The sequence below is a fragment of the Acyrthosiphon pisum genome, chromosome A1 (genome assembly GCF_005508785.2).
Source record: "Acyrthosiphon pisum isolate AL4f chromosome A1, pea_aphid_22Mar2018_4r6ur, whole genome shotgun sequence".
Taxonomy (NCBI): domain Eukaryota; kingdom Metazoa; phylum Arthropoda; class Insecta; order Hemiptera; family Aphididae; genus Acyrthosiphon; species Acyrthosiphon pisum.
In genome coordinates this window covers 41,620,914-41,644,438 of record NC_042494.1, presented here as the reverse complement: position 1 = coordinate 41,644,438, position 23,525 = coordinate 41,620,914, and the positions used below count along the sequence as shown (strand labels likewise).

Here is a 23,525-nt window from a genome sequence, read left to right as displayed (position 1 = left end):
AATTGCGAAATATTAAATGAGTAAATTATACATTCCTACATAAATGTAGAGCATCTAGGCTATGTCAAGAAATGTATGATCTGATTTCAATTTTTACTGCCATTTCATAGTTCAGCAAGTGCGGCTGTCGGCTCGAATGTTAGCTGAGTTAAAGTGTAATGTAATCAGTATTTCAAACGGTTGATAGATATTAATATATTATATATACATAAAATGATAACGATGAATCAAAAATTATTAATAAATCTTCACAAATTTGCTATATCATTAGCTGCCACTTACATTATGCGCATAAAAAAACTCCAATATCAAAAGGCCATGTGCGTCTGTCGCCACCAAAAATGCTTTCCGCCGAAAACTCTCTTAGTAAATACTAAGAATAATTATGAAGTATAATATATTTAAAATTGGACAGTTATCAAAATAATGTTTAAAAAATTCCATCTTTCGTACCACTATAATATTATTCCTACCTAATCTAATACCGACCAAAAATTGACAACAAACCACACTTTATAACTTTACTTTACTTTACTTTACACCGACTTTCGCAACGGCGTCGTAAGCATAAGTTAACTAGAATTAATGTTTACCGCGGGTCACATTACATAAAAACTAAACAAAAGTATTAAATTTACATTTTCTTGGCGAGTGCTGCTTTGTACAGAATGTATCATATATGCTATTTGCATGTTTATATGTTATTACTTCTGTACGTTGAAACAACGCAGATATTATGATAATCGAGTGTAAACCGTTTACAGTATATTGTAGGTAGCAGTTATACATAATTATTATTATAGTATCGTATAATTTTCCACGAGGTAATTTGTCGCGGGTATTTAATTGTATAGCATTTATCATTTCGGGTGGTGTTTATACGTATAATATTATATTATGGTTTGTAAAAAATAAAATTCTATAAAAACGAATTTTCAATGTGATATTCACACCATTGAATAGACGCTCTATTGATTCCGAATATTTGTACACGATTGTGGTATGATATTTTGTCGGTGAACATTACCTACTGTTTAATAGGTACACTCTATTCCGTCAATTTCAAAATGTTCATTTTTTTTCGATCTAAAATACTTTTACACAATTTAAGTAGGATTTTTCTTTTCTAAGATCTAAAATCCACGCACATGACGTCATTTCAATTGTTTCCTTTGGCTACAGTGGTAGAATTATTATTTTAGTTTTGAAATATAAACAATCGATTTTTGAAATTTCATGGATATTATAATGTTTTCCAACGTATAGACGTACATAATATGTACTTATCTATTTACATACCCCCGTAAGGGCCTTAAAAAAACTTGAATTATACTTTTTCAAAAACGATCCACTGATGTCCTCTATCAAAAATATTCACAACTATTTCGTGTACTTCAATTTTATCCTCTTAAGGGAATCTCCCATTCCAACGTGTGTTGTGTTTTCGAATTAGGTTTTTGACACTCCCCGATGTATCGAGGTATAATTGAATCGTTTTATTTTTCGCAGGTTTTACCTAAAATTATATATATTTTTTTCCTTCACCTGGACATCCACATAGCTAAGACGAACATTTAAATATATTTACTTTTCCAATCTTTACTTTATAGATTTGAAATTTAACGTCTGTAAACGTTGATAACATCAGCATTTGCGTGAGCAAATAGTATATTATGTTCCTACCTACTTGTACAGTTTTACCGACTGGCTATTAATACACTTCATCCACATAATATTATAGTGTCGTTTTAATTAAAGAAAAATATTATGCGTGGACCATAATAATATATAATAATATGATATGATATAATATGTGGCGCACAAACTACAAACGGACTCGTTTCTCGTAGTTATAATAATTTTACACTTCCACACTCCCTGCACGTCTTACGACTCTATAATATCTATTATATAATATGTAACCTGCTCAGTACCTAGTGCGGTATACGTTTTATAAAATATGCGTAAGCCGAGGATAGATTTATAGCAATATTATAATATATATGCACCGTCCGTTTTATTAATTAAATCCGCGGACCACCTTTGGTTTTTCCTTTCGGAAAACCATAATGATATTCGTATACCTACAACTGTGTAGCGTGCCGTTCTTATTTCTTCGTCTCGGTTTTTTCTTCGATATTTTATTCGTCGCCCGCGTGGCGCGCGTATTATCATCGCCACCGATTCGGCGCCGCCACCGACGACGCCGGCCCGAGTCGTATTCCGGGCGACGACTCGTTGCGTGGCGCACGTGCGAGCATACTGTTGTGGGGCGACTCGACGGCGGTGCCAGTTGTGGCGATTCCGGTGATATTGAAACGCTCACGTGCGGGGGTGTACGTCATAACAAGTAATTTGTGTTGTTGTTGTTGTTGTTGCTGTCGTTTACGCCGATCGCGACTTACATTTTCGGACGAATCACATTTTGTTCATAAATATAATAATATATTATAATACCATCTCGACCGTTTTAATATATTTGAATATATTACCTGTACTGCCGTCGTCGTTGTCATTTTTGTTTGTCGTCGCCGTTGTTGTTGTTGTTGTTATTGTTGGTGTTGGTGTTGTCGTGCCACGAGTGCGGTGATTTTTGCCGTACATCACACAGACCAGTATCAGTCTTTTGAGAAATTATACGTGAGTACTTACTTTTACAAAATATCAGCTATTATAATATATCATGCTAATTGGATTTAAAAACTGAATATTATAATTTGATTTTTAAATGCTTTTGTATATAGCAACATAAGGAAGTTGTTGCTATTGCTATTATAAGACCACACTTTCTTAAAACGTTCAAAAATATTCTTGTATAAAAATGATAGATAAGGGCTTCTTTGAAAAATAAAAACAGGCGACTCGCTCCGATGTGTGTAAAAAACAAACAGTAGGTAAGTATTTCGAGTGTACCTCATCATTGAGTAATGAAACTGTAATGAATATATTATATTTGAATTCAATGATAATTCATTGTATACGAAAAACGATTCTGAATGAATGAAATGGTTGGATTAGCCTTTATTTCTTAAGATGCTTAAGTTATATTATAATTAAAAAGCGACTTTTCAAGTTCTTAAATGCTTCAAACATGATTCTATTATGCTCTAAATAAAAAACCTTAAAATATTCCCTTAGTAATCCTTAAACTGGTAAAGCTTTTTTTTTCTTCAAATAATTTAAAAATCTGTACACGAGTTACAATAAGAAAGAAATGTGTAATAGCTGGTATGGTTACATTAAGCTTTATAAATGTATATTATTTACAATAAATGCACATCGTGTAATATGACTAAACTTGAAAATAATTATTACATATTTTCTTTACCTAGTAAATTATTTAAATTCGACCATATTTTAAACAATTAAATACATTTGAAAATGTCCAATGTAATTACAAAAAAGTTGTTCAACGATTTCTAAGATTATAATTTTTAAATTAAAAATATTTATTTTTCCTATGAAGAAATAATTACAAATTTACAACACAAGAAATTAAGAAATCTGTTTTTTTCAATGGAAAATAACAATAACAATACAATAGGTACATTGTCAAATATAAAATACAGTCAGAATATTCTTTTATTTCTAAAATATGGATACCTATGTACAAAATCAATTTTTGTCTAGGAATTTTGTAATGGATAACATTGTACCCTTGTTTCGGTGTATAAAGTCAATAAATATAATATGTAAAACCTAAAAATCTGCTCTCTAATAATTGTAATAAATTTGTAATTGTATTATTATTATTTATATTAGTATATTCTGAAATCTGAATTCAGGAGGTTGAAGTAATTTTTGAAAAAAAACATTGCATACCTGTAACTATAACATACATATTTTTTTCTTCTTTCAAGACAATTTACAATCTATAAAATAAATACGGTAATCAATAAATTTGATAAATTATTATATGCACGTATGTATTACGTAAAAATGAACTATACATGGTGAAAAAGTCACCCATCGTTAACAATCCCTTAGGAGTATAACTTATTAAGTTCTAAGTCAATACAGACGTACCGCAGAACGCCGTGAATAGGTTTGTGGTATAAATAGGTTAAAATTAATCTAAATATTATTGTGTATAGAAATTGTAATATTATACGTAATGGTAAAAAGTTTCAATTCTCTACGGTCGATTGAAGCATAACACAATTGTAATAATATATTTTGGATATTTTTGAATTCTTTAAGAAAAACTAATAAGGAATATTTTATTGCATTTCGTTTGGACTTTTGACCAAGAAAAAACAATTGTATCCACATCAATCGTAGCATATATTTTTTTTTTAAGTGAAACTTTCAAATGTCTATAAATAGCAGAAAAATATCCAAATTATACCATGTCTATACTTTATTCACGTTAAGAAGGAACCTCGTAGAACTGTGAGCAGGGGCGTGGCTGTACTATACGACAAGCGTAGAGTTTGTTTACTCAGGGGGGGGGGACGAACGGGTGTTATCTGACCGACGAAAACTGGTCGTCGCAAAGCTTTCTTCTTATTGTGAATAGTTCATAGAAAATTCTATTAATTATTTTATTTGATAAACATGTCGAGTTTCCATGGTTGTTTGTATTTTGTAAGAATACACTGTTATGTAAAGCTTCTCACGTTTTCCGTTGTTTTTGGTTAGAATTTCCAAAACTATTTAGAAAAATACTGGTAATTTTCTAACAGTTTATTATAAACATATATTTAATAGGATTTACAATATTTTAACGTACAGTATTTCTACGTAAGATATAAAATATTGCACACATCAAGTTATTTTGATCCCTTACAATATTTTTTATGCCAAACAAGTTTGTGTAACTATGTGTATGTATATGTATGTATATGTTAACCCTTCAACTATACTTAGTAGGTTGATTTGATTCAAACCGTTTGAATAACCAACAATTATTATAATAATTTGTTTTTCATCATCATAGTTTTTCTCTTATTGCAGTATGCCAGGATAATGAATAATGATTTTATATTTGGATTTTAGAGCTCTCTTTTTAAACTACCTACTTGTCTACTCACATAATATTACTATACCTACCAGCTATACCCATATAATAATTACACATCACTAAATTATGCTTCGGAAATTCGCTAATGAACTTAACCAATAATTTATCATTATAGCATAGTATGTATCATGATATGACATATATTGTATAATATACTATGTAAAACAAGTCACAATATAAAAATGTGTTATTTAAATATCCCAACATATTGTCAAACTTTGAATGATTGATTTTTTTCAAGCGTTGCTAAATGAACCCTTGCTTTGTAAATTATAATTGATTTTTTTATAACATTAAATAAAACAATTTTATTAAAGAACGTTCAAATTTAACAACACAAATCACAATAATTTAATTAGTTAAATAAATTATCAGCGATTGCAAATTGAATGTACCAATATAATTATGTATATATACATTTTTGTTATGACTATTTGTTTGGATTTTAACTTGTAGTTATATTAAAAACTGTAAATTATTTTATTAAACCATTTTAATATTTAACAGATCTAATGATGTTATGTAAATTCCACATACATACCTATTATATAAAGCTCTCTTTTAAATTAAATTATTCCAAATCATTTTGAACCAGCAGTTTTTATTTTCCAAACGGTCATCTAATAGCTTTGTTGAATGGTCCATCAGATGAATTACAGCCATTGTTGTGAAGGGAAACATTTTTTTGTTTTAAAACTATTTCTATCGTAAGGCTTCAAATGAAAATGTGGCCAGGACCGGCAGGACCTCTATATTGTTTGAATCACAATAATTCAAAGAATATAGTAGGTAACTATTTTAAGTCTAATCGTTTGAAATATATCGAGCCGAGAATTGAAATTTAATTATTTATTTATTTAGAGATTATATTATTATAATTCAGAGAAATAATTTACAATACAATTTTAGTGAAATCCTAAGAACGTAGACGTTTCCCCTTCAATTATTATCATTATTGATACGTAATTATAATTACGCAGGACCTTTAATCTAATCGTAAAACCATTTTTTTAACACCTTATATATTGCACTTAATATATACCTTGTAGAATATATCTCTAGATATTAAAATATTTTTAACTCATTTACATTTTAAAATATAATTTTGAAAATAGTTACTTGCATAGGCATTGAATAGGCATCTATATACAACGGTATACAGTCGAATAATTCAAAATTCCTAGTCCGAATATTAGAGAACCTGTGTACAACATTACTTACAACATGCATTTGAATGATTTTTACATATTGTGTAAGTAATGTAGATTATTAAATGTATAAGGTTACGGGGCTGTTATAATCTCTCTTTTGTTGTAGTTTTTTCTGAAATGTGTTGTATATTGATGGGTTTTAAATCCTGTTTTCAGTTAAACATTTTTCATAGTTAATTTTTTCTGGTTTACAGGAAAACACAATATATTCGCTTAAAGTTTTAGGCATTCATTTTGATAGACACCCATTTCATACTGTTTCTTTTAAACATTTATGTAGTGTGTAAAAAAAAATATTCGTACATTATCTAACAATACACAACAGTTTTAATATAATTAGGAACACGTAGATGAATTTATGTATTTGTATTTACTTCAGTAGGTACCTATATTATAAATATTAAGTAAATACTGAATTTAATAAAATACAATTATTATAGTGTTTATCATTTGAATATATGGTATTCATGGCTGTCTACAATATATTACCTATCATGCGGAAAATGCATAATAATTAATGAGAGTTATTTACATATTTATATAAAATCCTATATTGTATAATATTAAAAGTTAATGTATTGTGAGCAAAAACCTAAAATTTTTGTGCAATTTTTTTGGTCCAAATTAAACTTATAGATGTGTTGCATGAGTGTTGTCATGACCATTAAATTAGAAAAAAAACACTATTTTTTTGATAAAAAAAAATTTCATGTGTTATGTACCTTCCTAAGTGGTTCTTGAAATATGACGTTGAGAGTTGAGACACTTTTTATAGTGTCGAGGATACCCAATATAATAAGGTTTAAAACAATAATAATAATAATTCAATAATAACACTTTTATTTTTTTCTTTAACACATTTTCTTTGTTTCAACATAACATAAGAATCGATACTACATGGTATACATGGCTAGAGCTATTCGTGGAAAAAAATAATATCGATAAACTCGTTTAATAAAACATTATGTTACCGTCTATTCTATAAATATATCTACTCGGCCACTTATTCCGACGGACGTCGTATTATGAATTCTATATGTTAAATAAATTTATAGTATATCGATGTTATACGATCACTGGTTTTTAGCTGTTATATGACGTGTATTTAATGTACCTGTACAAACATGTTTTCTTTTTTAAAGAACACGGTGTGTGAAACGTAAAACGTTTGCTAGGTAAAAACTGGCGGTCGCCTCCGTAAGCATTTAATAATATTTATGTGCCGAAAAAATTTTAAGTATTAGAAGCGTTAAAAAAGTTTTACATATTTTTTTTATGACGTTTTGGAAGCAACGGATGGATGTGAAATGGACCGTATGGCGAATGGGTAATACCCTAACGATATGAACATAAAAAAATAATAATACATAAACAAACGGGTGCGGGCGACTAAATGCTACTTTTCGACGAACTTTTACACATTTAACGTTTATTAATTTCTTCGCCGAGAAGGAATATTAAAAATAATATTTATCGGTACCATAAAGCAATAGCGATGGAAAAATACCACACCAAAATCGTATGTATACAAATGGTATACTAATAATATATTAATAATAACCTACAACACGTAATTTAGTAGAACATTAATTGATTACCTACCCTCTTGGTAGTAAGGTCTTGGTTTTTTTCTCGATTGATCTCTTTAATAAATAATAATACTATTATAAAATTAGTATCGAATATAGTTAAAATGATTACGATTACTAAAAAAAAAATCTAATAATTTCATTGACATGAAGCTCTAAGTAATAAATAACAATAGAGTTTTATTAAAAATGAATTAGTCGCTCCTCGCCACAACGGTCATACTTCATATTATACGCCATTGAATAGTCGTGGACATATAGTACGCCGAGAAATATAATATATTATATTATACGAATCTTAAAGTTAATATATATAATATATATATTGTCCTACATAGGTGAACATATAATAATATGTTTGCAGGTGGGTTTTGCGTGTCGACGGTATATATTATATTGTGTGTAATGTGTGCGTGAGTTCGTGTGTGCGTGTATTACGTGTGAAACATAAACTAGTCAAGTTTTCTCTCCTGCCAGTCTTACTTTTTTAGATTCTTTATTTTTTATTATTATTTTTTTTCTCCAATGTGGATTTATTTCATTTTTATTTTATTCGCGCCGAAATCCAATAACGCGGAGAGTAGGGTTAAATCTCGACGGGCGCGCTGTTTATCTCAACGGCGCATTCCCAATGGATCGGACGGACAGCGACTAGAGCTAACCTCTAACAAACCGAACGAAAGATTACATCACCCGCGAGTGTACCTACACCATATACCAAAACGTATAATATTACGTACGTTGTTCGCCAAATTCGTTATTATATTATATCTCATTTTTATTTCGATTTCAATGCATACATAAAATATGTGGGTATAGGTAAACCGTACACGGAAGTATTGTTATTTGTTTCCTCATAAACGAAAATTATTTTCATATCAGCTATACTATCAATCCTCTATGTTTATTTGTCATATTCCTCTTTACTCTTCAGAGTGTGCAAACAATATACGTGCATGTGTCACTTTTGTATATGCATTGTGTGTAAAATCTTTTCCGTACACGTTAAACCTCCGCCATTCGATGAGCTAGATACTGCTTTGAACATAAATAACCAAGTATCAATTCTACCGGGGATTATCTAAATTTTGTTTTTTAATAAAGTTAAAAAGAGTTTTCAACGTTTAATAAAACATGTTTTTTAAATACGACATCCTTGTTTTCTGTAAAGTGTTTTCTATAATGATGAATATTCTTTAATGTTTTTAATTTACCTATTCGTATTTATACTTTGGTAGTTTTTATATTATTGTTTTAAATGTTAATACAAGTTTATGATACACACTAATAATATATTCTTAACGTATTTTATATCAGAAAACTATTTCAAATTTCGATGAAATTTGTATTTCTAAGTGACAATTAGAAAATAAGAACCCTCTGGTACTATTGTCAGGTCACTTCGGTAATAATCAATTAATGTCGGTTAATTTGGGTTGGTCATAGAGTGGAAAATGTAATTAATTATTTAAACCAGCTCAAGCACAAACCATATACATACTGAAATCATACATTGTGTTAACACTTAAGTCTTAACGTTCTGGTTTCTATGGTTTTGTAATAGAAGCATATATTATGTCATGTTATTTTCTGATTTATGTTGAATAAATCACGACAGATGTGTAATCAACAGTTCAGTTGTGTCTCTGCCGTCGTCCTGGTTCTATTGTTGGCAAATAAATTAAGAACGAAGATGAGATTTCGTGTAGGAAAGACAAAGAACTCAAAACAAATGTTTAAAGATCAACGTGCATTATTGCATATAAAAAAGTAGAGTTTTCAACATAGATGCGGGTTTCTAAAAAAGTAGTGATTTTTAAACTATCCAAATTAGTATCAAGGTAATGCTAAATATCCTAAATCCACTATCCCGGGGAGAGAGAGGAAACATTATGATCCAAAAGTAAAACGGAATAGTTTTATAATAAAGTTTACATTACGTACCTATCCAAATAATCCCAACTATAATTTACCGTTGTCGTATATTTCTTAAAATAACTTGAAATATTCGAAAATCACAGTAATTTTTAATCCTCTCATTCGTAACAAATATAAATGCAATAATTTATTAATCATCATAATGCCGCATAACCGCCACAAGCTATTAAAATATATTATACGTAAGCATCGTTTTGAAAAGGAAACAATTATGAACGATTGAAAAAATGTGATTGAGCTGAATAATCGGAGCATTCCCGATGAATATCGAACACAGTAAATTACAATCAACAAAACTCAAGGGCTGCAGAGTATTGATCTGATAATACAGACATATTGTGTTTAGACAAACCGGTGTTCAGTCATAGGAAATTATGCGTGAATATATATCATATATCCAGATGTATCAACAAAAAAAATTAATTCTAAACAAAAACGTGTTATAAATGGGCTAAGCCATTGTATGGTGTAAGATATGGATATATGGTTGGTGTCTATATAAATTGTTTTCGAAAAACGATAATGATTAAATTTTAGTTTAAGCAAATGCAATAATGACTTTGTTAAAAACAGATGGTTGATCATATTTTTCACCGGTTTGAGTTTTTATCAAAGAACACTCCGAAGTAACATCTGTGTTCAATTTACAATCTATACACTGCTCCATATTTGTTGAGCTTTTGTACTACCTACCTCATAAGACATAAAGTGTTACACTACAGCATATTTGTAGAAACAAGAACTTCACTTTACAACAAAGAGAAAAAAAAATTTCCCTACAAATGTTCTATGTTTGTAAGTTTGGCCAAACATTTTTTTCTTGATAAAATGATAAATAAAATGTAAGAACTTAATACTTACCTAAACGTGGTATGCTAAATAAATAAATATGAATTATAGTTAAAATTAATTTAGTTAATTTAGTTAACTAATTAAAGTACAAAGCTAATATTAGATAATATAATGTATTATATATTATTATAATACACTCATACTGTTTAACATACATTAAATTTCAAACACATTTTCTATCAATTAAATATTGACATAATGACATCTGAATGACTTCAAAAAGTACATTACTTGATTTTACTGCTGTATTTCTTGCACTATTCAATTATTAAATTACAAATATAATTTGAGAAAATAGTTTTGTAGTAGGTAGTTTAAAGTTACTACTTAGATACATGACGTGTACAAAAAAAAAAACAATAATTTGTATATAATAAACATTATGTTATTGTAATATTCATTCATCTAAATGAATAACTCATATGGAAAATTTTTGAGTAATTTACAATAACCTTCATAGAAAATACAAGTGTTTCTATTTAATTTTATAGTTACGAAGTTTGGATCAAAAGTTTTGAGTACAGTAATTCATCAAATGTGGTTTTGGTACTAGAAACATAATAATATTAATAGCAACAGTGACATAACTCTTAAAACGGATGACATAAATAATTTTAGTCTTACATATATATTATTATTATATGCGATAAAGACTAAAGTTTTTGATAAGGACTTTCAGTCATTACTTATAAATTGTTTTTAAAACGTGTTAGGCTTCTAAAGTAAGTATATAGGTACCCATAACACCCACAATATATTTTATTTTCGTTGCCTCTTAATAGTTACTGTATACTTGACATAACACTTGCTACTTACACTACCAACAAAAATAATACTATTCAGCCGTACTTGTCGTACCGTTTCACAGCTTTATTGTAGACATTTCAACAGTATAATATTATATATATCATATGATATATATCATTGTATTTAGATTTTTTGTTTTTACTGATTTATTAACATTATATTATAATTATACATTTCCAACTCAATAATAATATTGTTCGTAAAATACGTATATCAATAAAGCCCTTATAGATAGTTTTCATTTTTGATTCATTCAAAACCTTAAAAAAATATCCAGTTTCCATACTATGTTTCTTATATCCGACTTTTCTTAAATGTACATAATATTTATACATACGCATAATATATGAATATACGTACTTTTCAAATTGTTGATTTTTTTTCATAACAAAATATATTACCGGGATATTTTTATTATATAATTATAATTAAAGCCTTCATTAAAAGCTTGAACCATTTTCTGGTTAATGCACTTAAGTTACCTAATTTACTCTAAGCACTTCATAAGCAAAAAAGTAATGATGAAAGCAGTTTTTAAAAACTTTTTTTTCGTTTAGTCCATATAATATAATATATTATACCTCTATTTATGTTCAATTATTTTATTATTTTTAATTCTAATATTAAGCAAAAACGAAAGATGATGAAAAAATATTTATTCGTAATCGGCCTAATATTCTTTTTACTACCTTATATTGTATGTAGATATTTTATACATACCTATATACAGGATGGTTCACCAAGCATGGTCACCCTAATTTCTTATCTTTAATAATGAAATTATTCAAATTCTGATTTATGAAATTTTTAATTATACTCACTGACCATTTACTTAAATTCTTGAATTTTTTAGGAGTACATAAGGAGTGTTCTGCGGTTATTCAATCTTCTGTTTTTCAAACGAGAAGCTCCTTTTTGAATGTAATTTATTTACCATATAATTTTTCTGAAAATGTTGACTATCAAAATTCAAATTTAAACAAGTATAGTTATATAGTTTTTGAGTTATTTAACTTTGTGTACCTACTAGATATGGTAGATAGGATATGGTCCACGATAATGGGTTTGAAAGATATGGGAGCTATGGTGATTTAAAAATCTTGGTGATTATTAATAATTTATCAACATTATCAATTTGTAAACATTTTAAAAAAAAGTCTTTGAGTATATTTAACAATTTCTAATACCAGAACTTGAATAATTTCATTATTAAAAGAAAGATGGGAATGAACATGCTTGGTGAATTACCCTGTATATAAATAATTATAATTGTTTAGATTTTAGAACAATATTGAGTTTAGACACACAGTCAGATCACTATTATTATAGATACCTACTTGCTATATTACTATAACTAAATAATAATTTGCATATTAATTCCATCGAGACGTTTATTGATCCACGCAAATAAAAAATAAATTTTATTCTCATGGAAAATACATATGCATAAATATATAACATTTTTATTTTCTGCTATTATCAAACATTGAACAAAAATATTAATATGGTTATTAAAATTGGCAAGAGTGACATTTTATCGAAAATTTAATTGTATTCAATTTAGTGTGTACATTAAACATCCCACAGGGATTGGATACGATAAATAATTTATTAATGTTACATAAACTGGCATCCACTATAAACATGTTGGTATCCGTTGGATTTAAGCTATGTAGCTTATTAGGTACCGTTATAGAAATTATTTAAATGCAGACAATTTATTTCATGACTATTATAGGTAGGTATAGTATCGCGTTAGATTCCTAACAAGACAATAAATGTTTATTTGTTTTACGTAAGCATTTTGTTTTATTATATTTTGGGTATTTTAGGGCAGACGGCGCACTCAAAAAATCTCGTGTAGCCCCTTCAAAGATCAGAATTCGATACTGCGTGGTAATTTGATAATAATATAGTTTTCGATTTTTCTCAATTGTTTTTCTCTAAGCGTTAAATAAAAAAAACCATCTACAATATTATGGTAGAAAATTGTTGATCAAATGCAGGCAACGCAATAATTGAGTTCCGTTCAAAATTGGTTTTTGAATCATTGCTTTGAAATGTACGAGTAATACACTAATACCTTTAACCACCTGCACCACGTGAACCTGTGTGGAGGTGAACGAACAGTTTCGAGTGCACGACACGGCAACTCTTTATAGGTAGGTTTTTATATCCCGTTTGACTTTCTTTTTTTTTTTAAACCAATGTCTACCTCAGCCCTTTACCATTGTTTCGGGTTTGCTATAATATACATTTATCATTTTTTTTTCAATAATAACCAATTCCATAATATAATATTTAATTGTAAGTCGTTAGTAAATATTTACACACTGTATTTTGAAACTATTGGTTTACGAGATCGAGAAGGTTTTTACTTTTTAATACTTGTTTGAAATTGAGATAAGTACTTTTAAAATCGACTTCACATTGTGTGCGTTTCAACTATTCGAATCGTAATAACGGATAAGCCTTTATAAGGAATGAAAATTGTACATATTTTACTTACACTATACTTATATTATAATATATTATGCAACATCTAATAATGTCGATTGGCTACAATATAATGTTCCTTTATTACAGCAACGAGCCTTATAATGTTACCCTGAGGAAGGTTTAACTGTTATAGTTAATATTATTATAATATGCCTGCTCACCTGAAACATTACACTGAATAAGGGATATTTTGGGTATTCTCACTTAAGTATTAAATGTTTAATATTGTATATCAAAATATGGTTATGATGATTTGTAAGTATAGCGGTTACTCCACTTAACGCTATTTTTAAAAACGCATCTAAATATTAATAATCATTACAATATATTTTGATAAAGATAAGGATCTTTGTTGTGTTTTTATCATATTTTTTTTAAGGTATATCGGTAGTACTATTAGTACTAATTATTATTAACATTAATTAATTGCGCAACGTATATATATATATATATAATTCACCTATAACATAACCTACTAAATTTTATAATGTTATTCATATAATACACTAGCTGACTCCGTGCACTTTGTAGCCTGTTAAAAATGCCAACTCTTTCAACTTTTAGAAATTAATTTTAAAATTATTTTATAGCAATAATTACCGCATTAAATATTTTAAACTGTAACCAATAGCAATAATTTATAAACAAAGATTTCAATAGTAAATCTCAAAACCCTTTCTTAAATGTTCAATAAAAAAACTTAAAGGCAACTTATCGGGATGATAATTATCTTATATTTTAAGTTTTTGTGTAATCACACAAGTTGACCATAATCTTATCAAACCTGGTCGAATAGTTTTTAAGTGCATTGAACGTAAACTCGTTGTATGTGTGATTTTTATATATTAAAATATCATTCTACTTTCTGATGCTGAATTTTTTTGAGGAAAATTAACAGTCTTAAAAATAATTATTACATTTTCTAACAAATTCAAAAACATAATATTTCAGATATTTAGTTCTATATTTTACTGTACAAAATTAGTATTCGAATCGAAATTATGTTATAATGTTTTAGTTTTGAACACAAAGTGCTGTAACAACGTTTTACGTTTCTAAATAGTGTGTTGTACAAAACTCTAAGCTTCTTATCCTAATAATCTCGTTGGGTAATTTCAATTCGTGAACATTCGAATTCCCCCTGAGGCAGATGACAGACCTCGAACATGTTTCAACCCAAATATTCAGCCGAATGACAATATAATAACGGTTTACCATTTATCATTTCTACGTTACAACCAGTTATAATATTGGAGTTTGATTGTTAAATTACCTCAACCTTCTGTATACGATATGCCTATTATCAGTTATAATAGAATGAAGACCCTATATTTAAAAAATTTTAACAAATAACAGATATTTTTTTTAACCATAGATGATTGCAGTGTGTGTCTACTATAGTACTATAATTTAGGTAGGTATACTTGAATAACGTAAGTCTTTAAAATAAATGAAAGTGGTATAATTATACACAGAAAATAAATAAAGCTCGAACCAAATCTCCCCGGGAAAACTTTTTGATATAACAACTATAACAAGTTAAATAAGTTTAATTTTACCGGCTAAAAAGTGAAAAACACTTTCTTGCATTAACGTAAAAAAACCGTCTGCTTGAATCGCTCTATTTCTCAGTTTCGTGTACCGGTAATCGATTCGCGTTTAATAGGATTTGTTTTTTTTCATCCCTTGAACCATGATCCGTTACAGTGGCAGTGTGTTTACATTGTATGGCATAGAAACGTTAAGTGAAAATTCGGTATGAAGTCATAAAAAATGACGTGATCGTGTGTCCATCGATGGCCCCCGATGTCCAACAAGTCGTACGTAATGCGACTCTGATACACCATCCGACGTTTTAGTACTTACTGTACTTTGAAATGTTTTCATTGCTACTGTGGAATGACTAATTTTCGATCGTCTCCACACATTTTAATTCTCATCAGACTTCGGCCGTCGTGTTCATCGACCCGTCCTCGAGATTAGACGCTATTTTCGAATGCCATTATGTTATATGGCTGTTAACGATTTAGGTACCGACGTCTTAGTTTGTTATTTATTAATACTATTTATAATTATAACGATTACAACGGTTAAATTTACCCTGGTTTACAAATATGAATTTAATTTACTACCTACTTCCCTATTCAACAGCTGCGATGTACCTACTAAATTTGCATTTGATTAGGTATATTATGTCGGATTAGATAAGCAATATTGTTATTATTATTTCAATTATATTTAATTCTACACTGATTATTATGAATCAAATATATAATATACTAGAAACTTGATTTTACTTACACTCTCGTTTTGTATTATAGTCGTTTTGATTGCAATCAATGTAGAAATATTTTTTGTAGTTTGGACTAATTGCGTTCAGAATGGGATGTAACCTAACGATTTTTTACTATATACCTACGCATTTTCAGTCAAAACATTGAATTGAAGTTGTCTTCGTCGTCGTCCATCATTGCTGCAGTGGGTGGAGGACGACTGCCGACCATATTATTGTGACCATTGAAATTGTTTGAACCCGTCAGTGGAATGTGGAATTTTCCCCGATCGTTTTCAATATCAGTTATATCGTTAAGTGTCGTACGCAATATAATAGTGTTTAACGGTTGGTTGTCAATGTGAAAAATTTAATTAAAACCGTTGCGGGTAGGTACGCTGCATTATTCTTCAGGGATGATCGAACTATATTATAAGACGTTTATACTGTCTATCCACGCCGTACAATAATAATAATACCTAATAATATAATATATCATGTGATATTGATGCGACCTTATTGTACACGTGAATAATTAGTGTGCAGGTATTCACGCAACAATGTAATATATTATATTATGAGACTCATAGGCCACACGTATCGGCGATGGGGTCGTCTCGGACGAGAATTGATTTTTCGTTTTTATATTAATCACGATTCTCGGTGGTATATCGGTGTACAGTATAACAATATTGTGTACGCGATAGAGAATTGCGTTTATTGTGTATATATATTTCGTAGACGTGTTACATTTTATAGAACTTTTTTTTTATTTTTACAAGTAATATAATATATACAATCTGTATCTTTAATACAATAAGAATATATGCTAAAAGTACATTCACAGGAAATAATTTGATAAAAGGAGTCACCCGCATTGATGACACTTTCTATGGTTATTAATTATTTACTTAATAATTATTACGATTTTTTTTTTTGATTTTTTTTTTACTGAAGCAAATCACGACACCACTTGCGCTTTAAACGTCTTAGGGGATTACCTGGTATGGTAGCGGAGGCCAATTTTTTGATGAGTGGATTGGAATGAGTACTTAGGTGGTTGTGGAATCTTTTATAGTAACATTTGGGTTTTATAGAACTTGAAAAACAATCCACACAACCTTTTATGTTTTAACTTTAATTTTTTATTGCACCGCCCGTGAGATATTTTTCTTACAATAAGTGCAAGTGCTGTGGATGATGTTGATTTGATTGCCGGCAGATGAAGAATCCTTCTATCGAAGGACCTAGTTTGGCGTGTGTCGTCCGTAAAACTAAATACGTTTTCATCACGAGCAGTAAACGTGGCTGTTGAAAATAATGACTTTACAAGGTACAGCTGTTATTCTGCAGTAGGCGTGTGAGAAAAAAAACCAACATAATAATAATTATTAGTATCGTAGGTGAAATTCTGGCGGCCGTTTTCGTGTTCAGCGATCTTCGAAATTGAGGTTCGATCGAATATATGTACATTCGACGTCATCTCGATGTAACATTTCGAAAACAGACTGTTTTATTTCAAAGGGGAAACACATCACATCGTTATTGTTTTATACATACCTATACCGTATACGAGTATCGGGCGTCTCCCATATACGATCTATTGTATGATCGTTTTAAAAACACATCAAGGCATACTCGTATATAATAGACTTGAACTGAATATATTTACGCGAAATATTGAGCGAACCGTGAATGTCGGGCGAACAGAAGAATGCGTACAGTATAATTCTACACAAGTGTTTCATCCATCCTCGCACAGCAAGCACGTCGTGTAGTGGTCGAAAAATCGTGATCGAATTTCGCACACAATCTATTTTTATCAGTTCTCGCGACAATCTTAGAGGCCGTGGAATGGGGTTGAAAAAAAAAACTAAAATTATATTAAAACCTCCCTAAGACTGTACGCACATACAAACACACACACACACACACACACACACACACACACACACACACACACACACACACACACACACACACACACACACACACACACACACACACACACACTATAATGTAATGCATCTTGTAGTTTTATTGGGTGAGTCGACGATCACGTAGTCAAGTCGCCCTCGTCTACGAGACATTACACATAGTCGGTACACCGAGTCACGTTTATTGTAGGTAGAATTTTTCGTCTCCAGTGCTCGTATAAGCGACGTCTCGAGTTTACCGGGAGGACACGCATAAACATACACACACCTATATTCGGGTAGATAACCGCGAGCTGACTATATACATTTTATGCCACACCGCCGACGATAAGAGCAGGGATCACTCGCTCATTTGACTGCTTACCTAGCCGTACCTAACTTACTTTAAATAAATGCAAGGTAAGAAAGCGACCGCCGAAAAACGGTGGGGATGCGGGCGGCGTCTTCGCGTGTATTAATAATATTTCAAGAGGACGTTACACCGGCATGCAGTGACTCTGTCTCTGTCTTACACGTAAGGCGTAACATGTAGCAAATATACGCACTGGATTCTTACTACCGGTTAAGTATACGGCTAATATTAGAGACGATTTGCATATACCGAATTTGTAGAGGGTAATATACACTGGGCCCGAGCAGAGATTTTTTCATATTTCTATTATAATATCAGTTAAAAGTATACCTACTTAAATAAAAGTGAGTTACCCGCTTGGCCCACTTACCAAACATAATATTTTAACATAATCCATTTTTTCAAAGTTATATAGTTCATTTTAAAATAAATAAATTATGAAAAAACTCTGCTCCGGCCTAGTTCATATTCTGATGTACAAAATATATATAACAATATGTAAATGTTCTCTTATATATTAACCGTATGAATAAACCGTAGTAAGAATGCGGCACGCATAATTGAAGCTATGTTATTATATCATATAAAGATGTCTTATAACGATCGTTTAAGTAGACGCTACAGCCATATCATTAATATTGGATGCATCATGCGCGCACTATTTAAATCTATTTTCATATTTTTTACGATACGTTACCTGCAATATTGTCTCTGATTAGTTTACGGTTTAGTATCCGCCCTTTTGCGGGGGTTCCACGCAAGTGGAGGGGGGATACGGGGGATGGCATCCCTTTACTTTTTTGTACTTGCATTTTTCATCCCTCTACTTATTTTGTGCAGAATAACACATCCCTCCTAAGACTTGTGTTTTAAAATTAAATACTTACTATCATTTATATATTTATATATATAAAAGTTTTTTATTTATTCGATGAAAATAATATTGTTTTATAATATTGAGGCCCGGCCTTATCGTGTTGTTTAATATAGGCAGTTTCGCCAATACTAAAAATGATAAGCGTTGATCACAAATGTTACGTCAAACTATCTGCCCGTATATCACAGAAAAATAACCTTGGATCATAATATGATCTAATAAGCACAAACTAAGATATTATGGACTGGAAACGAATGTCTAAACAGCGGCCATGTTTTCTTACGGACATTTTATGGTAGGAGAAATTACCGGACTGTGCTGTACCCTGGTGGGTAGATTTATAATAAGTAACCGTATGTATCACAGCTAGTGATAGTAGTTCATTGTATTCACCACCAGGGTTCATCACAGTTCGTTAATTTCCCCCACTCTAAAATTTCCGAAACAAAAACAGGCCGCACTCATGTCAACCGATTGTCATATCATTTCCAGTCCATAATATCTTAGTTTGTGCTGGGAAGAAAATAACAATATTGATGATAATAAGAGTAGGGACGTAGCAACTAGCGATATGCTAAAATATCTAAACGTCATTTCTGACAATATCTTGTTGATAACTAATAAGTAGATGTGCAATATGTGAGTTGATCAATTTCTAAATTTAGCCCATGGATAGAATACTGTTTATGAGTGTTATGACCACAATGAAACATATTGTATATTATACTTTAATAATATAAATATTTGTTACTCATGATAAAAAGTTACTCCTTGAGTTTTTTTATATACTTTTATTACTTAATCAAGAAAAAGTGTTTGCTAAGCTAAGTAGAAACAATTTTATACTTGAATATTCATAGATTTTGTTAAATAACATATCATATTTTTAGTATTAATTACAAATTCAACTATATAATCTTAAATCTCTACAGAAAAATATTAGAAATAAAAATCGGTTTTGACTAAAATTTGAAAAATGTTATTTATTTGTTTAATTTTAAAGATTATTTATTATAAAAAAAAAGATTGTAGTGTTTTGATGCATAAACAAAATGTGAACTATAAAAAAAATATTATACAAGGTGTGAAAAATGTTATAACAATATCAGGAAATCTGAATTTTATTGTAAGGCATTCCTCCACTTATCTTGAGCAATTTCGACCACTGGTTCCACGCCTAAGATTTTGGAGTGAAGAATTTTTAGCTCATCGAAAGCCTTCGTTTTTATATCGTTTTCAGTAAATTTTTGATTAGCGTCAGTGAATAATCGGATATTTATGAGAAAAAAAAACGTATACCTTTAACGTGTATATAGTACATATTATTTTAAATACAAATACGATGTCTGTATATGTAATAACGCATGAAACCATTGTGTATTATATTAAATTAGTAAATTGTACGGAATCGCCTGACGTTGCGTTTTCGTGTATTTTATTATAACAAATTGAATTTTTGTTGTCCGGCGCGTCGTATATGCAATTTCAGTACATAGAATTTCAATCGATATCCTCCACGCTGTTATCGCTAAAATAATTTAATATGAGGGTATTCCGTTTGGATGCCTTTTTTTGGAGGGAGTGGGCTGATGAATTTGTCATCTCGCCATAAAATAAACCGACACTGCGGTGCAAATTTTTGGACTGAAGGCAGAATAAAACCACTCGTCGTAAAACCCAAAACCTCAATCTATGGCCGTGCGCATTCTTTAATATGCAAATATCCATAAAAACACTTACTCGCGATCATAGTAGATTCTGTTCGGAACTTTCTATTAATCGCGATTTAAGTTTCGACGAGTGGATGTATCACACGAATTCTCGTCCGGAGATAATTATCGTGGTGGAAATATGGAGCAAAGTTTTTCTACCCACTTCGAAGACTGCGTAAATGTCGGTATCGTGTCCTCTAAGTTTTTACGGATTTTCCAGTACAATTTCCGGGGGATGACAGGATGACATACACTCTACCTACGCAGTGTAAACGAAATCTGCATAGCAGGGGAGGGTGAATTGTAATTCAGCTACCTCTCCTGCTGTCAATATATGGTTATCGTGGAATGTTTACTAACTATATGCTAAACTGTATACACTTCAAATACAATGTGACAATACTATAATAATGTATATTATTATGATGAAATATTATATGATGTATATAGTTTTAAAAGCAGACATATTTTATAGAATTAGTCGTCATTACAACGCGTGTTATTATTGTAAATTACATATTATTTTATAAAACATAGCACACCCCACTCGATATTTTTCCTCTACAAGGAAAATCTATAAATCATAAATATGTTTTTGTTAATAAATAACCACGATAACGAAAACAGCTATATTTTTCAAAATCGGTTAGAAAAATTAAATAATATCTGTACCCAGCCCAAAAAAATATATTTAAAAAAAAACAAAAATGCATATTGATAAGAACAAAATATAATATGCCATGGTTATAGCAGTTATTTCACTCACAGCACTATATTCTGTCAACTGTATATTATTATCTGTGACACTCCGTAGGTCCGATTTCTTTATTTTTACCCCCGTGTTTTAATTGTCGTCGAGTCACGTGATAATCATCGCGTCCTATTGTGCAATAATTTCCGTGTGCATTGACAAGAATGAAAAAGCGGATTGTCTGGCCCCCAAACACTGAACGTATTATTATCCTTTTAAAGTCCGTATAGTCGATAAAATCCCCTTGTCTGACTTTATCCTGTACATTCACAAGACCTGCAGCATCCGTAAGTCGTAACGCGCGTGTATGGAACACTCGTTTGTTTCGCCTGGTTGGTATATAAACTAATTGCTCCCGTTGTTTCCCGGGTTCCTTGGTTTCTTAACTCTCTAATCTCTCTCACCGTCCTCGGTACTTTATAATATTATGTTTCCCATGGCTTTTTAGATTGGGTTACGACCGTTTACCTGCCGACACCTTTCATCTAGTGCTTAGTAATAACTCGTCTCTTTTACAATCGCATTGTCGTCGAACCTCTGATATTTGCGATTTATGACACGTGCTTTTCCGGTATCCGCCGTTGTCCCAATCCAAAAACTAAACGAACTCCATCGTTTTACATAAGCGTAATATATGTTAGCTACATTAATTAAAATTGGGTAATGTATAATCAGCTTTATACATTTACCTACCACCTAAATCTTAAAAAATACATTTTTACGATTTAATTATTTAAAATATATCACAACATTTAGATTAGAGTTTCACTTATTTCATATTCATTAATCGCTTTTAATTTGTTCAATACACTATGATCAAAATACACGTGTTAGAGAAATGTATAATGCACTTTAATTAAAATAAAATAAGAAAATATGCTGCAAGTACACAGCTAGGGTGGTTACAAATATATAAATTATTAACGCAAAATAACACAACTTCCGGTCGACAAAAGAATTACAAATACAGATTTGCTACATATTATTATTGTAAAGTGCAGCCTACAGAAATTTCACTCTTGAATGATACATTTTTTATATAAGAATATATTATAGTACCTATGTAAATCAATAGTAATAAAATATGTTAGTTGGTTTATTTTCATGAACGTATAAATACAATTTTACAAATTGCTGAATGATAGTATACCGAATGCATTTTATGCCATCGTATGAGCGATGAAGTTAAGTTAAACAAGACAAAAATATATGTGCAGAATTTCGATAAATTATAATACAATAATGTATATATTTTGACAAATATTCAGTTTTTGAGCGATGCGTTTAATGGTATTGATGTTAAAATTATGTAATTATTTTGTTGTCTGTTATCAGTTATCACCTCTTGGAACAGTTAAATCGCTTGAATATCAAAGGTTAAGGGTGGTTCCTTGTAGCAAATTGGATCTACAATTTATACTTTAAAAGACCAAAATAATCGGGAAAAAAACGGCAAAACAAATTACATTTGCTGTAGTATTAGTGGGAATGAAATACACGTTTTCTTTAATTAAATAGAATTTAAATGTTGTTATTATATTATAATTCAAAAATGAATAATCATAGACTTGAAATCTTCTGTTACCTAAATTTTAAAATGATAGTTTTTAATATTTTAGCATTAATTGTTCATAAGTCAAAAAGCTTGAAATTTAATACAAGATTTCTAGTAAATTATTCTTATCTATATATATAAAAATGAATG

The 23,525-nt window shown here is 30.0% G+C and overlaps 1 protein-coding gene across 3 annotated transcripts in view; it reads left to right on the top strand.

The window, feature by feature from the left end:
* The first annotated feature begins 2,222 nt into the window (after positions 1-2,222).
* LOC100569388 (leucine-rich repeat-containing protein 24-like) overlaps positions 2,223-23,525 on the top strand; it is a 188,174-nt gene continuing 166,871 nt past the window's right edge. For all 3 annotated transcript variants that reach the window (XM_016803202.2, XM_016803203.2, XM_008183301.3), the window contains exon 1: positions 2,223-2,640. The gene's annotated coding sequence lies outside the window, so the exon portion shown is untranslated. The remainder of the gene's footprint in view (positions 2,641-23,525) is intronic.